This window comes from Phyllobates terribilis, unplaced genomic scaffold (assembly GCF_046119375.1).
Source record: "Phyllobates terribilis strain yellow unplaced genomic scaffold, ASM4611937v1 Scaffold_9__5_contigs__length_417890890, whole genome shotgun sequence".
Taxonomy (NCBI): Eukaryota; Metazoa; Chordata; class Amphibia; order Anura; family Dendrobatidae; genus Phyllobates; species Phyllobates terribilis.
This window is the reverse complement of record NW_027362769.1, coordinates 31,965,665-31,980,883: the sequence shown is the minus strand read 5'-3', so window position 1 is coordinate 31,980,883 and position 15,219 is coordinate 31,965,665. Positions and strand designations below refer to the sequence as shown.

The following is a 15,219-nucleotide window of genomic DNA, read 5'->3' as shown; positions in this document are numbered from 1 at the left end:
ATTCATCAGAGAAAATGACTTTGCCCCAGTCCTCAGCAGTCCACTCCCTGTACCTTTTGCAGAATATCAGTCGGTCCTTGATGTTTTTTCTGGAGAGAAGTGGCTTCTTTGCTGCCCTCTTTGAAACCAGCCCTTGCTCAAAGAGTCTCCGCCTCACAGTGCGTGCAGAAGCACTCACACCAGCCTGCTGCCATTCCTGAGCAAGCTTGGCACTGCTGGTAGTCCGATCCCGCAGCTGAAACAGTTTTAAGATACGGTCCTGGCGCTTGCTGGTCTTTCTTGGGCGCCCTGGAGCCTTTTTGACAACAATGGAAGCTCTCTCCTTGAAGTTCTTGATGATGCGATAGATTGTTGACTGAGGTACAATCTTTGTAGCTGCGATACTCTTCCCTGTTAGGCCATTTTTGTGCAGTGCAATGATGGCTGCACGTGTTTCTTTAGAGATAACCATGGTTAACTGAAGAGAAACAATGATACCAAGAACCAGCCTCCTTTTAAAGTGTCCAGTGATGTCATTCTTACTTAATCATGACTGATTGATCGCCAGCCCTGTCCTCATCAACACCCACACCTGTGTTAATGGATCGATCACTAAAACAATGCTAGCTGCTCCTTGTAAGGCAGGACTGCAAAGATGTTGAAATGTGTTTTGGGGGTTAAAGTTCATTTTCTGGGCAAATATTGACTTTGCAAGTACAGTAATTGCTGTTAAGCTGATCACTTTGACATTCAGGAGTATATGCAAATTGCCATTACAAAAAATGAAGCAGTAAACTTTGGAAAAATTACTATTTGTCTCATTCTCAATACTTTTGGCCATGACTGTATACATTTACACCCCGGCATTATTCCTGGATCTAGTGTCAACAGATAATCTAATTTTTTGGCATAACTCCAATTCGCATTGTGATTGTGAAGCATTGGTGAATTAGCCTGGTTTGAGATTGGATTTTTGTGCATAAAGGAAAATATTAGAAGAAATGGATTCTTGTGTTGAATTTGATGGACCGGCGAATCAGGTGGTAAAGCACACAATGAATGCTGGAATGAATGGTGTGGCGTGTTCTATTATAAGTCTTTCTATACATTTCTATGAGCAGCAGAGTAAAGAGACTGAGAGGTTAGTGTGTTATTCACAGCAAAAAAATACAACCATCTGTAATGCATCAAACCTGACAATGAAGAGTATAGGCTTCATTATAACACATGATCATTTATAATTCATTATTATATAGGGCTCTATGGTGGGAGGTGGATGCCATTCTCCAAACCCTGATCTCTCGTCTCCTGACTGGTAGGAGACTTCGCTTTACACAGTCTGATTCTTAATCCCGTTATCTTTTGTCTCCTAAATGACTACTAGAAATATTTTTCATGTTGTTAACAAAAGTGTATATTTCTCCATTGAATGAAGCAACTTCTATATAACTAATCACGTCTGACAAAGCAAGGTGACAACAACTGTGGACGCTGGTGGACGCTGGTACTGCAGCCATATTGGTTCTCAGGGTGAAGAAGACAAAGCAGCAGGATCTGCCCTCATTGGGGTTGATTTGTAAGTAATGTCAATTATAACCATATTTATTTATTTTAATCTTTTTAAAAATACAAAAAGCAAAAAAAATAATATGGGTTCCCTTTATAGAACTGATATAATGATAGGAAATCTATATGTCAGTGCGACGCTGCGCTTTGTCTTGCCCTCTGTGAGCCTGGCAGAAAAACTAGGGAATCTCGAATAATCTAATGAGCGTTCCAGTGTTGTTAGGAATGGGGGAAGGGCAATATTTCCTCCACTGACAATGGCTATATCGACTGTTATTGACCATATTAGTGGGAAATACTGTATCCAAATTTGTCTAGTGCTCTCCAGCAACCATAGTGGTAGGGTCACACGACCGTTTTCTCCACATCTGAGAAAAACGGTCGATTATTACTTTAATGATGTGCTAACACAGGCCCCCACGTCCCAGAGCTGTCTCCCCCTACTGGTACAGTATGTCATCAAAGGCCCCTACCCCTAGGGAGCTGATACTGTGAGGATGCAGAGGAACAAAGCCAGAACCCTTTTATACACCCGTCTATGGATTGCATTTAGTGAGAATTTCATATCAATATCACCTTTAGGAATAAATTTACTTTGGTAAAATTTTTGTAAATTTAAATTGGTGATGCGTTCAATACTTATTCCTCCTGCATATATATATATATATATATTGTAGGCTTTTTACTCACTTGGCTGCGACGGAAGGCAAATAAGAAGCATGTTCCTTTAAAAGTCCATGTCGGTTTATTGCTTCATAAACCAAAAAGCAAAAGGAATACAAATAGCCTTTAGTTAAGACAAAGTAAAGTGCCCTTTAAGAAAGTCTCGGCTTAGCCAGTCCTGTGGGCACACAGGCTGGGCAGCGTCTAGTGTCCTGGCTCGGTCTGGAGACCACAACATACAGGAGGCATTCTCCCTCCAAACACACAGACCATGTCAGACCCGCCCAACTCTCCAAACTACCCGTAACCCGGTCACAGGTGCGCCAATCAGTCCTCTTAGTGCTTACGTGCACTAGAGCAACACTCCGGGTTACATCACAGAGGACAGCCATCTCTGTGATACATACCTCCCATCGACTATGCAACAGTTAGCCACCATACAATATAATTATATATATATATATATATATATATATATATATATATATATATATACACACATACACTAGGGGTAGATATTTTCAGTGGTCCTGGAAAGTCCCTTTAAGGTCTATGGTAGGGTATGGAAGCACACAAGTGCTATCGGTCCATGTTGCCCTCACTGGGTCTTCTTTAGGGCTCAGGATTTGCATTAAAGCAAATTAGAGAACAAATTCAAATCAGAGCTTGTTGGTTCTGTCTCGCTGACATTGGCACTGCCCTCTTCCTGAAGAGTAATGTTTGTCTCTCATTATTTACTGTATAAGAAGGGAAGGGGGTTACTATTAATAAACGCCTCTGATTGATGGTGTGGTTAGATGTATATATAATTGTATATAGCGCTATCTATGTACAAGCAGTAGGTACAATACATGTATATAGGATGTATATAGGATCTATGGCATACATGCAGTGTACAGTGGGTCATGGTGGGCTGGCGTCTTTATTCGATGCCTTCTGCATAACAAGGCATTAGCAGATAATCACCTTCCCATAACTCATTACACAAGCCCAGGGGCACATCGGATTGTTACCACAGAACTGCACATTTCCATACTGCCTTTGTGCTGCTTTGTAATGCAGTTTTATCAAAAATGGATTACAATTGATTAACAGTCTGTTAAAAATGCATAGTAAATTGCTATGCTAATGAAAGCAATTAGACTATTAAATCCATGAAAGGATATGCAAGTTACTGTACTAATGGAGAAGGGATTTTCTACATATGAGCCTCATATAAAAGAACAGTCTATATAGGGATAAAAATGAAAGTGCAATTAAATGAGAACTGGATAATGCAGGCATTTGACTCATCTGCCCGCCTTAGCTTCAATTCACTAAGAGCTAGCACTTAAAGGGAACTTATCACCAGGATTACCCCCTCCAAAATTATGTATATGTGCATGTAGCCCTTGCAAAGAAAAATCTATCCTTACCTTTATCTAGCCAGTCTGTTCCTCTGTTACCGAGAAATCTGCCTTAGAATCAACATGCAAATTAAGCTGAAGTGCTTTCAGTGTGCAGAAGCTCTTCCCAAGCCTCTGTCACTCCGGCTCTATTTCCTGCCCAGCAATGCCTTCTCCTGCTCACACAGCACAGGAGCTGGCAGTCAGGCAGAAGGTAGCACTGGGCGGGGAATAGAGCTGAAGTGGCAGAGACTTGGGAGGAGCTTTCACACGTTGAAAGCACTTTAGCCTCATTTGCATACTTAGTCAAGCACAGGTTTCTTGGTAATGGAGGAAAGGACGGGCCAGCTAAAGAGATGGATATGTCTTTGCAAGTGCTCCAGGTCATGTAAGCAGTTTGGGGGGTGAAATCCTGCTGACAGATCCCCTAATGAAGGTGTTCTAGATCTGGGAAAGCAGCGACAGGTTACAGTCTTCTGGAAGCAAACCATAACATTTTAGATTTATTGACAGCTTGGTTTCAGAACAACACAAGAACACATTGCAAATAGCCATAGAAAACTGAACTTCACACAGAATGTCACATAAGTGGACATCAGTAAGCCGGCTAAACTGGAGCAAGCAGATAACAGGATTAAGGGGAAAACTATCCAGTTAAACTAAGCCTGATAAACAGATACGACGAGTGCTCAATGATGAAGTGCTCATTCCCCGGCATGTCTGACGCTTCTACTGCTAAATCCTGGGACAGCACATTTCCATTCTTGGCCAATTCTGGATCAATTGGAGCCTCAACTGCTTGTGAATTTTTATTATTCTGCATCAATCTGACATGTGGTGTTAACCATCAGCTTCCCACTTGCATCCATTTTCTTCCTTATTATCCTGACACAGCCACTGATCCATGCTTGTACTCAGTAAGGTAATTGCACATAAATTAAAGCTGTGCTTTTGTGAATCCTCGTGAAATGATACAGTAAATAGCTCTCATGCTCTCGGCAGTGTACACAATGGCTATATACAGCTGCACAGGCCCTATCACAGAGCTGGGATGCCGCCATATCACAGAGCTGGGATGCCGCCGTGTCACAGAGCTGGGATGCCGCCGTGTCACAGAGCTGGGATGCCGCCGTGTCACAGAGCTGGGATGCCGCCGTGTCACAGAGCTGGGATGCCGCCGTGTCACAGAGCTGGGATGCCGCCGTGTCACAGAGCTGGGATGCCGCCGTGTCACAGAGCTGGGATGCCGCCGTATCACAGAGCTGGGATGCCGCCGTATCACAGAGCTGGGATGCCGCCGTATCACAGAGCTGGGATGCCGCCGTGTCACAGAGCTGGGATGCCGCCGTGTCACAGAGCTGGGATGCCGCCGTGTCACAGAGCTGGGATGCCGCCGTGTCACAGAGCTGGGATGCCGCCATATCACAGAGCTGGGATGCCGCCATATCACAGAGCTGGGATGCCGCCATATCACAGAGCTGGGATGCCGCCATATCACAGAGCTGGGATGCCGCCATATCACAGAGCTGGGATGCCGCCATATCACAGAGCTGGGATGCCACCATCCATCACGCTCTTCTTCTTCCTGGCAGAAGTAGGAGTTCAGCACTTCTTGCCGATGGTTAGGCTTTTGGTGGTGTCCACTTATGTAGTTTCTGCTTTTGTAAAATGTGTGGCAGCAAAAAAAACAAAGACATTATGGTAAAATATGTGAAGTTGCCCCGATGTGGCCCCTCATATGTCCCAAAATTGCTGTTATTTTTTCTTCTACACAAACAATCCATTGTATTACAATACAATGGAAGCAAAGGGTATGAGGTCTGAACAAATAGATATCCCCATTGCAGATATTGTCCCGTTGCCCAACCTTTATAGATTTGCAGCATGTCGAATCTGGTTATGCATTTGTTGTGGATTTTCTTCATTGACTTCAATATGTGAGATAAAATATGCAACAAAAAACAATTGTTGCTGATTTTAAAGTAAATTTCCTGCGAATCCACAGATAAATCCCCATGCAGACCACCGTGAAAATAAGAAACAAAGAAAAAAAACAGTTCTTAACAAATATTTCACTTTCTGATGAATTTGTAGTATTGTTAGCCTGGTTCCATAGGATTTATGGTAATGTGGGATCACTGAGGGTCCACTTCTGGAAATGGGGGCTTAAACTAGAGATGAGCAAATTGATCCTCAAAGAATCGAGTTTGAGTTGAATTTCTTGAAATTCGTGGCTTCACGCAAATTCAAACATTCTGAGATTCAATTTGCTAAAAAAAACCTTGCCTGGCACGATTTCCCACACTGCTGAGGCATCAAACAGTGGGGTAATGTCATTTTATGTGTTATGACAGCTATGACATCTACCTTGCACAGTGGTGGTCAGTACCTGGGTCATCACAGGTCAGCGGTTCCCAGTGGAGCACAGTTTGTACGGCAGACTTGTTTTGCATCTTCAGATTCAGTGGATTAGTCTATCTTTTCTTTAGAGCGTAAGCTATTATGGATAGCGCAGTCCTCTCTTTCTCTCTCTTGCCTGTAGAGTGTAAGCTCTTATGATCAGCAGGGTCCTCTCACTCTCCTGTAGAGTGTAAGTTCTTATAATCAACAGAGTCCCCTCTCTCCTCTGTAGCATGTAAGCTATTATAGTCAGTAGGGTCCTCTCATTCTCCTGTAGAGTGTAAGCTCTTATGGTCAGCAGGGTCCTCTCTCTCCTGTAGAGTGTAAGCTCTTATGGTCAGTGGTGTCCTCTCTCTTCTGTAGAGAGTAATCTCTTATGGTCAGTGGTGTCCTCACTCTCTTCTGTAGCATGTAAGCTCTTATGGTCAGCAGGGTCCTCTCTCTCCTGTAGAGTGTAAACTCTTATGGTCAGTGAGTCCTCTCTCTCCTATAGAGTGTAAGCTCTTATGGTCAGTGGTGTCATCTCTCTCTTCTGTAGCATGTAAGCTCTTATGGTCAGCGAGGTCCCCTCTCTCTCTCCTGTACAGTGTGTTCAGAAGGGTCCTCTCTCTCTCCTGTACAGTGTAAACTCTTATGGTCAGCGAGGTCCTCTCTCTCTCTCGCAGAGTGTAAGCTCTTATGGTTAGCGTGGTTCTCTCTCTCATGTAGCGTGTAAACTCTTATGGTCAGCAGGGTCCTCTCTCTCCTGTAGAGTGTAAACTCTTATGGTCAGCAGGGTCCTCTCTCTCCTGTAGAGTGTAAACTCTTATGGTCAGTAGTGTCCTTTCTTCTGTAGCATGTAAGCTCTTATGGTCAGCGGGGTCCTCTCTCTCTCTATCCTGTAGAGTGTAAACTCCTATGGTCAGCAGAGTCCTCTCTCTGTCTCCTGTAGAGTGTAAGCTCTTATGGTCAGTGAGGTCCTCTCTCTCCTGCAGAGTGTAAACTCTTATGGTCAACAGAGTCCTCTCTCTCTATCTTGTAGAGTGTAAGTTCTTATGGTTAGCGGAGTCCTCTCTTTCTCTCCTGTAGAGTGTAAACTTTTAAGGTCAGCAGGGTCCTCTCTCTGTCTCCTGTACTCCGTCTCCTGTAGAGTGTAAGCTCTTATGATCAGCGGGGTCCTCTCTCTCTCCTGTAGAGTGTAAGCTCTTATGATCAGCAGGGTCCTCTCTCTGTCTCCTGTACTCCGTCTCCTGTAGAGTATAAGCTCTTATGGTTAGCGGGGTCCTCTCTCTCACCTGTAGAGTGTAAGCTCTTATGGTCAGCGGGGTCCTCTCTCTCTCTCTCTTTCTCTCCCACATATATTTTCTGAATAATTACAAGCTTTCCAGTATTGAGATTTGCACAAATTTATTCGCCACAAATCAAATTTTTTAAGGCTAAGTCAAAATTCAAAAGATCCGCTCATCTCTACTCAGGACAACTGATCGGGCTTGTTTAGACGAGTGTATAAAATGGAAGTGTGCTATCCAATTCTAAATCAGATAGCACATGGACAAAATACTGGATCCTTGTTAGTCATTATGGTTGTTCAAATGACCGATTTTTCTCAAGGATCGAGTGTCCATATGAAAAAAAAAATCGCAGCATGCTCTACTTTGGTTCAAGCTACAGACCAGAATATTGCCTGTAAATGGACTTGTCTGATATGTGGATGAGAACTCGGAATTGCTCTCGAAGCCAGTCACTTCCAGAATTTGCGGATGTGCCTGGCTTGAGTTTTTGTACAGCCACCTGATCCCAGCCTTCCAGTGAGTGATTTACATTTTTATCCTGTTTTTTGGTGAAAGGAGTGTGACACTACTGCTGATGAAGGTTAATCCAGGCAGTAAGTATAAAAAGCTTCCAATTTATTGCAACGCGTTTCGGCATAGAGGAAGGAGAAGGTTCTACTCCAAAACACGTTGCAATAAACGGAAAGTTTTTTATACTTATTGCCTGGAGCGCCTCTTGGTTTTTATCCCTCCATGCTTTTTGGGGAAGGGGCGGCACCCCTTTAAAGGTGAAATGAGAAGTGTTTACATGAGTATCACAAAACGAACTGATAAAAGAGGTTACACAAAGCACATTGTGTCTTGTAGGGCTCCCAGCCCTATATTACTCCTTATCTCTCTCACAGACTGGTGTTTATTACACTAGATATTAATGTGTCCTTTCACCTCATGTAAAATATTCACTTTCTTCTGCATTTATTACAGATTTTAAGACTGAAAATGGTTGGTTGTAGAATGCTCGCATCACCTATCTAGACAAGCCTAGAAACTAGATGAAATTAGGTTACTAATGTAATATGACATTATCTTGCTTTTCCAAGTGAAGTATAAAAAAAACAGAATATAGCTGTTGAGCCGGATTCAGGATGCTCTGATACAATGTACGGCCTATTGCACAGGATCACAGGTGGATTAGGGAATAAGTTACAATAGCGTTAATATAGTTATCAGACATAGCTGCTTCATTCAATAGCAATTTTGCCTTGACTGATACGCGCAGCCAGCTAAAAACTTGTTTGCACTGATTTTCCACTCCTAAGTAAATTAGTGGTGAGGTCAGAGGGTCCGGTATTCATGCCTCAGGAATTATGCTGCCAAAGCCACTTGTAGAGGATTCATGCAGGAACAATTGTATCGTTTTACCACATCAGATGTACAGGAGCTTAAACAGCTGACACATAAGGAAAGACAAAGAGTAAAATAAATACTACACACATACTCTCGCAGTTACACAAAACCTATTGGGAAACCAAAAAACAACATCTGTAAGAGCAGAAAATCCCAACAGTAAGCATTCAGAGAGGCTTGGTAGATTAGAAATGCACATTAATGGATTCTCATATTTATGACCACTGGAATCCGTTCATCGGTTTAAGATTTTAGCTTGTGCAATTAAATAAGACGATAAAAGAGCTGAAAGCCTAAAAATGCTAAGAAATTGAAACACAAATTATATTAGAAAGTTGAAAAGCTTTCCATTAAATAATTGCTTTATTCACTGAAGAGTAAGCAACCCTTTACATTTTAGAGAAAGTGAGATAGAACTGCTGTAGGCAAGTAAAAGAGAAAAGAACCACATGCACGGAGCAGCACACTTCTATATATAAAAGCTATCATTTTATTCCAGAAACTTCATAGACAAAACATTTAAAAAGTATGTAGACACAAAGGGGTCTGGTCCTCATGAGTGCTCAAGTTAATAGATGGTCACCAATACAGATAGTGCAATAAATAGACAGTGCTCTGTATATCATGCTATAAATACATGCGTATATAACATATCAAAATACACATAGAATTTACAGAAGAGAGTCCATGAACACTGTAAAGGATAAACCAGAAAAAACAATAGCCACAACGTGATTTTTTTTGCCACCTAATCAAGGTTTGAGCAATATAAGAGTCCAATGTCTAATATAAATTAACGGGTAAAATCAAATCTTTAATGCTCCTGCAAAATAGCACAATAGTCTTACAAAGTATTCTTATATAAAATCCCAATAACGCAAAAGGCCTCTTATTATCAATATACAGGGATAAATATCCGAAATAAATACTATCTATGGCCTATATTCAGCGTAAGGTAAGAATATCACTTGATCCGACCCATCTGCATATATCTGGATATAACACATCCACATATACAGGATGTAATGCCCGGCAGAAAGAGATGTAGACGAGTGTCCCCCAGTCAGTGTGGCTAGTGCTAAAGTATACCAGTCATGTGGAAAGGATGAAGGACCAGAACCCCATGCCCAACGCGTATCGCCGCGTCTCTGCGCAGCTTCATCAGGGGAATAACTTCCACTGGTTCCTGGCTTCTCTTTATATCATGGCTAAATAAGCTAATAGTATACTGGTGTGTTTCCTCTGCCGAGATCATCTCGACCGGACCGGAAATCATATCATCGACTGGAGGGCGGAAGTGATGAAGTCAGCCAGGAGAGTCTGAGTGTGGGCAAACACCTTGCCCTCACTATGCTGTTGCACAACCGCAAAAAAACACCCTCCCCCTGTCTGTGCAGCTATGCTGCTTCCTAAGGGGAGCCTGTAACCACGTTAGCCACCTTATTCACATGACAGGCTGATATGTAATTGAAGGTAATGCCAAAAAACTAGAAGATGAACACAAGCACTAATATATAGATGAGGATGGGGAAAATATATACAACACCGGACATATTGATCCCATTTACACATCTGAATATATCCAGCATCAAGATGAACTTTTGCTTTTTAGTTCATGCTATTCACTCTCAATCGGACCATCAGATGTGAATCAAGGCCCAAAGGTGGAGACCAATATGGTGCCTGTCATAGCCCCACATAAGATGAAGGGTTTGAGAGGGAATGCATGTACATGTTTGCAAGCCAACACGGTATATAGTATGACATGATACTTCCTCACCCCATATCATGGGGATATCATACTGATACTTATTATATATATTAAAGGCCTCCCCAAAAAAAAAATATATATTTTTTTTTTTGTGATGTGAAAGTGTATATACAGGAATACTTCCTATTTGTCACAGAGGCTCCCTAAGCATATCACAATCCCAATGGTACCCGCTACTGCATTGTGATATGTTTTAAGATTAGTTCATCTGAGAGGTAATTCAGAGGATTGACAAGCGGATGGAGGCATAGGCGGATTATAATGAGGGCAATCTGGGCTACCGCCCGGGGCCTCGGGCCTCCGGGGTGTCTATGGCCAGATTGCCCTCATTATATGTGCGGCGCCGCGGTACATACTGGCAGACAGTGGCGGGGGGCCCCCGGACCACTCCCCCAGCAGCGGTGCACGGACGCTGCTTCTTCTCCAGCCGTCCAGCACTGCAGCTGTTAACTTCCCTGAGCTAGCCCGGCCGCGTCACTGCTAGGAGACACGGCCCTGTGCGCGGCCGTGTCTCCTAGCTGTGACGTCACGCAGTGCGCGCCCCGCCTGCAGCGCTGCACCAGAAAGGAGCAGGAGGACTGGAGCAGAGCCGGGGGATGGTGAGTCTGTGTGTGTGAGAGTGTGTGTGTGTGAGAGTGTGTGTGTGTGATTGAGTGAGTGTGTATGTGTGATTGAGTGAGTGTGTATGTGTGATTGAGTGAGTGTGTGTATGTGTGATTGAGTGAGTGTGTGTGTGCAGGCAGATATCATTGTGTGATGTCTGTTTATATGTATTTTTGTGTTTCAAATGTGTTTATGCGTGTATGTATATGTCTGTATATGTTTGTGTGTGCGTGACTGCGTGCGGCCTCCCACTGTCTCTGGGGGGTGCGCTGTGCGGCCTCCCGCTGTGTATAGATGGCGCCGTGTGGCCTCCTGCTGTGTATAGATGGCTACGTGCGGCCTCCTGCTGTGTGTAGATGGCACCGTGCAGCCTCCCGCTGTGTATCGATGGCTACGTGCGGCCTCCCTCTGTGTATAGATGGCTACATGTGGCCTCCTGCTGTATGTAGATGGCGCCGTGCGGCCTCCCGCTGTGTATAGATGGCTACGTGCGGCCACCTTTATGTATAGATGGCTACATGTGGCCTCCTGCTGTGTGTAGATGACGCCGTGCGGCCTCCCGCTGTGTATAGATGGCTACGTGCGGCCACCTTTATGTATAGATGGCTACATGTGGCCTGTTGCTGTGTGTAGATGGCGCCGTGCGGCCTCCCGCTGTGCATAGATGGCTACGTGCGGCCTCCCGCTGTGTATAGATGGCTACGTGCGGCCTCCTGCTGTGTATAGATGGCTACGTGCGACCTCCCGCTGTGTATAGATGGCTACGTGCGGCCTCCCGCTGTATATAGATGGCTACGTGCGGCCTCCCGCTGTATATAGATGGCTACGGGCGGCCTCCTGCTGTGTATTGATGGCGCCGTGCGGCCTCCCGCTGTGTATTGATGGCGCCGTGCGGCCTCCCGCCGTGTATAGATGGCGCCGTGCGGCCTCCCGCCGTGTATAGATGGCGCCGTGTGCTCAATATTGAGTCATACAATTAATGTAAGGCTATGTGCCCATGATGCCGAAATGCTCCGGATTTTTTTTGAGCGTTTCTGCATCTCCCTGGCAGAAAAAACGCATGCGGATTTTACATGCGTTTTTCCTGCCAGTGACAAGCGGAAGGGAAGCGTTCTTCACATGCATTTCTGCATGCGGGTTATCAAGCGCTTTTCCAAGCGATTTTAGCATCACTTGGAAAGTGCTTGACAATTTGGTCACACTATATAAATCCATGCAACCAGCATGGATTTATATAGTGTGACCGTAAAAGAATGGTAAAAAATAAAAATATACTTACCTTCTGATGGCCTGCCGACGTCAGCGGTAGCGTGACCCGTCACATGACTAAATGACGTCACGGCAGGTCCTTTTCAGACCATCGTGAGCTTCCGGCAAGCCAGGATGCATCAGATAAAGACACCGGGGGCCATCAGAAGGTAAGTATAATATTTATTTTTTATTTTATTCTTTTTTTTACAGGTTCTATGGTACCCGGGTCCGGAGGAGAGTCTCCTCCTCTCCAAACCCGGGTACCATCCGCACATTGAAACGCATGGAATCCGCATGTACAGATGCAGTGATGCGGATTAGATGCGTTCCAATGCAAGTCAATGGCGGCGAAAACGCTGAGCTTCCGCAAAATAATTGGTAATGCTGTGGATTTTTCCGCAACGATAGTCTGCAGCGGAAATTTCCGCAGCATGTGCACAGCACATGCGGATTATCATTGGGGAACATGGCAGACCTTCCACCAAGCGTTTTTTAAGCGTTTCTGCAGCGGAATTGCTTAAAAAAAGCATAGTGGGCACACAGCCTAAAAAAAATTATTATAATTAATATTGTGCCAAATTAATTTCACGTGAACTATCACATGATCTATCACAGGGGATCATGTGACATGTGATACATCAGGTGTGTGTGTGTGTGTGTGTGTGTGTGGGGGGGGGGGGGGGAGGCCCGCGCCTTCTAAACTGCCCGGGGCCCTTGCTACTCTTAATCCACCCCTGGCTGGAGGATATCATCTGGAGGAACCTGGGAGAGTACCCGTTTATCCAACAAAAGATAATCTTCATAGAGTACCTCCAATCTACCAAGAGACTATTACCATTCATACGTGCCACTTTCAAATCACGGAACGCATAACAGAAAAAGGACGGATTGCCAATGTTTTGATAATCATATAATATATCCAGTTCTGAAATATATCATAGGTACATCAAGTAGGGGGAGGCAAAAGGAATTGTAGCGTCGGCGTCCCTGCCTCCTGCTAGGCAGGGACGCTGTTCCCCTCACCTCTCCGCTCCGTGCCCGGCGTCTTCCTCCCGCTCTGCTAGCAGCGCGCGCTCCTTCCCGGCCACGGTGCTTAGGGCGCGCCGTCCTAAGGCGTCCCCGGCCAATGGTCGGAGGACTTCACCATATATAAGGCACCTCCTCCAAAATGGAGGTGCCCGAGCAATGTTGTAGCACAGTTCATCACTCTGCTTCAGCCCTCAGGTCCCGTTTCCAGTTACCTGCCAGTTTCCTGTCTGATACCTGCCTGTCTCGTGTCAACCTGCTACTATTCCTGCGGTCCGACAGTCTGCCTACCAGCCCTGCCAGTCTGTCTATGGATCCGTCTGCCCGCTCACCTGGGAGCGCACATCTGCTACCTGCCTGCTAGCCTACCTGGAGGCTCCGCCGTCACGTGCTGTGACCACCAGCGTGTCCAGAGACTCTTGCCCGCTCACCTGGGAGCGCTCACCTTCTACCTGTCTGCTAGCCTACCTGGAGGCTCCGCCGTCACGTGCTGTGACCACCTGCCTGTCCAGAGACTCTTGCCCGCTCACCTGGGAGCGTCCACCTGCTACCAGCCTGCTTGCCTACCTGGAGGCTCTGCCGTCACTTGCCGTGACCACCTGCCCGTTTACCTAGAAACTGTCCCGGTCACTTGCCGTGACCACCTGCCCGTTTACCCAGAGACTGTCCCGGTCACTTGCCGTGACCACCTGCCCGTTTTCCCTGGGCGCCACCCGCTTACTTACAAGGGCCGCCCCCTTGTATAGTTGCTCAGAGGTTCCGCCTCCCAGACCCGTTACAGTTTGCTCGGGCCATGGAACCCGGTGGCACCCAAGCTCCCTCGCTCTCGGACCTACAGTACAGACCAAAAGTTTGGACACACCTTCTCATTTAAAGATTTTTCTGTATTTTCATGACTATGAAAATTGTACATTCACACTGAAGGCATCAAAACTATGAATTAACACATGTGGAATTATATACTTAACATAAAAGTGTGAAAGAACTGAAAATATGTCTTATATTCTAGGTTCTTCAAAGTAGCCACCTTTTGCTTTGATGACTGCTTTGCACACTCTTGGCATTCTCTTGATGAGCTTCAAGAGGTAGTCACTGGAAATGGTTTTCACTTCACAGGTGTGCCCTGTCAGGTTTAATAAGTGGGATTTCTTGCCTTATAAATGGGGTTGGGACCATCAGTTGTGTTGTGCAGAAGTCAGGTGGATACACAGCTGATAGTCCTACTGAATAGACTGTTAGAATTTGTATTATGGCAAGAAAAAAGCAGCTAAGTAAAGAAAAACGAGTGGCCATCATTACTTTAAGAAATGAAGGTCAGCCAGTCCGAAAAATTGGGCAAACTTTGAATGTGTCCCCAAGTGCAGTTGCAAAAACCATCAAGCGCTACAAAGAAACTGGCTCACATGAGGACCGCCCCAGGAAAGGAAGACCAAGAGTCACCTCTGCTTCTGAGAATAAGTTTATCTGAGTCACCAGCCTCAGAAATCGCAGGTTAACAGCAGCTCAGATTAGAGACCAGGTCAATGCCACACAGAGTTCTAGCAGCAGACACATCTCTACAACAACTGTTAAGAGGAGACTTTGTGAAGGAGGCCTTCATAGTAAAATAGCTGCTAGGAAACCACTGCTAAGGACAGGCAACAAGCAGAAGAGACTTGTTTGGGCTAAAGAACACAAGGAATTGACATTAGACCAGTGGAAATCTGTGCTTTGGTCTGATGAGTCCAAGTTTGAGATCTTTGGTTCCAACCACCGTGTCTTTGTGCAACGCAGAAAAGGTGAACGGATGGACTCTAGATGCCTGGTTCCCACCGTGAAGCATGGAGGAGGAGGTGTGATGGTGTGGGGGTGCTTTGCTGGTGACACTGTTGGGGATTTATTCAAAATTGAAGGCATACTGAACCAGCATGGCTACCAC

General features: G+C 45.1%; 1 protein-coding gene across 1 annotated transcript in view; it reads right to left on the bottom strand.

Moving 5' to 3' along the window:
• The window catches only part of KLF7 (KLF transcription factor 7), a 211,164-nt gene that overhangs the window by 134,032 nt on the left and 61,913 nt on the right, over window positions 1–15,219 (bottom strand). The window lies entirely within an intron of this gene.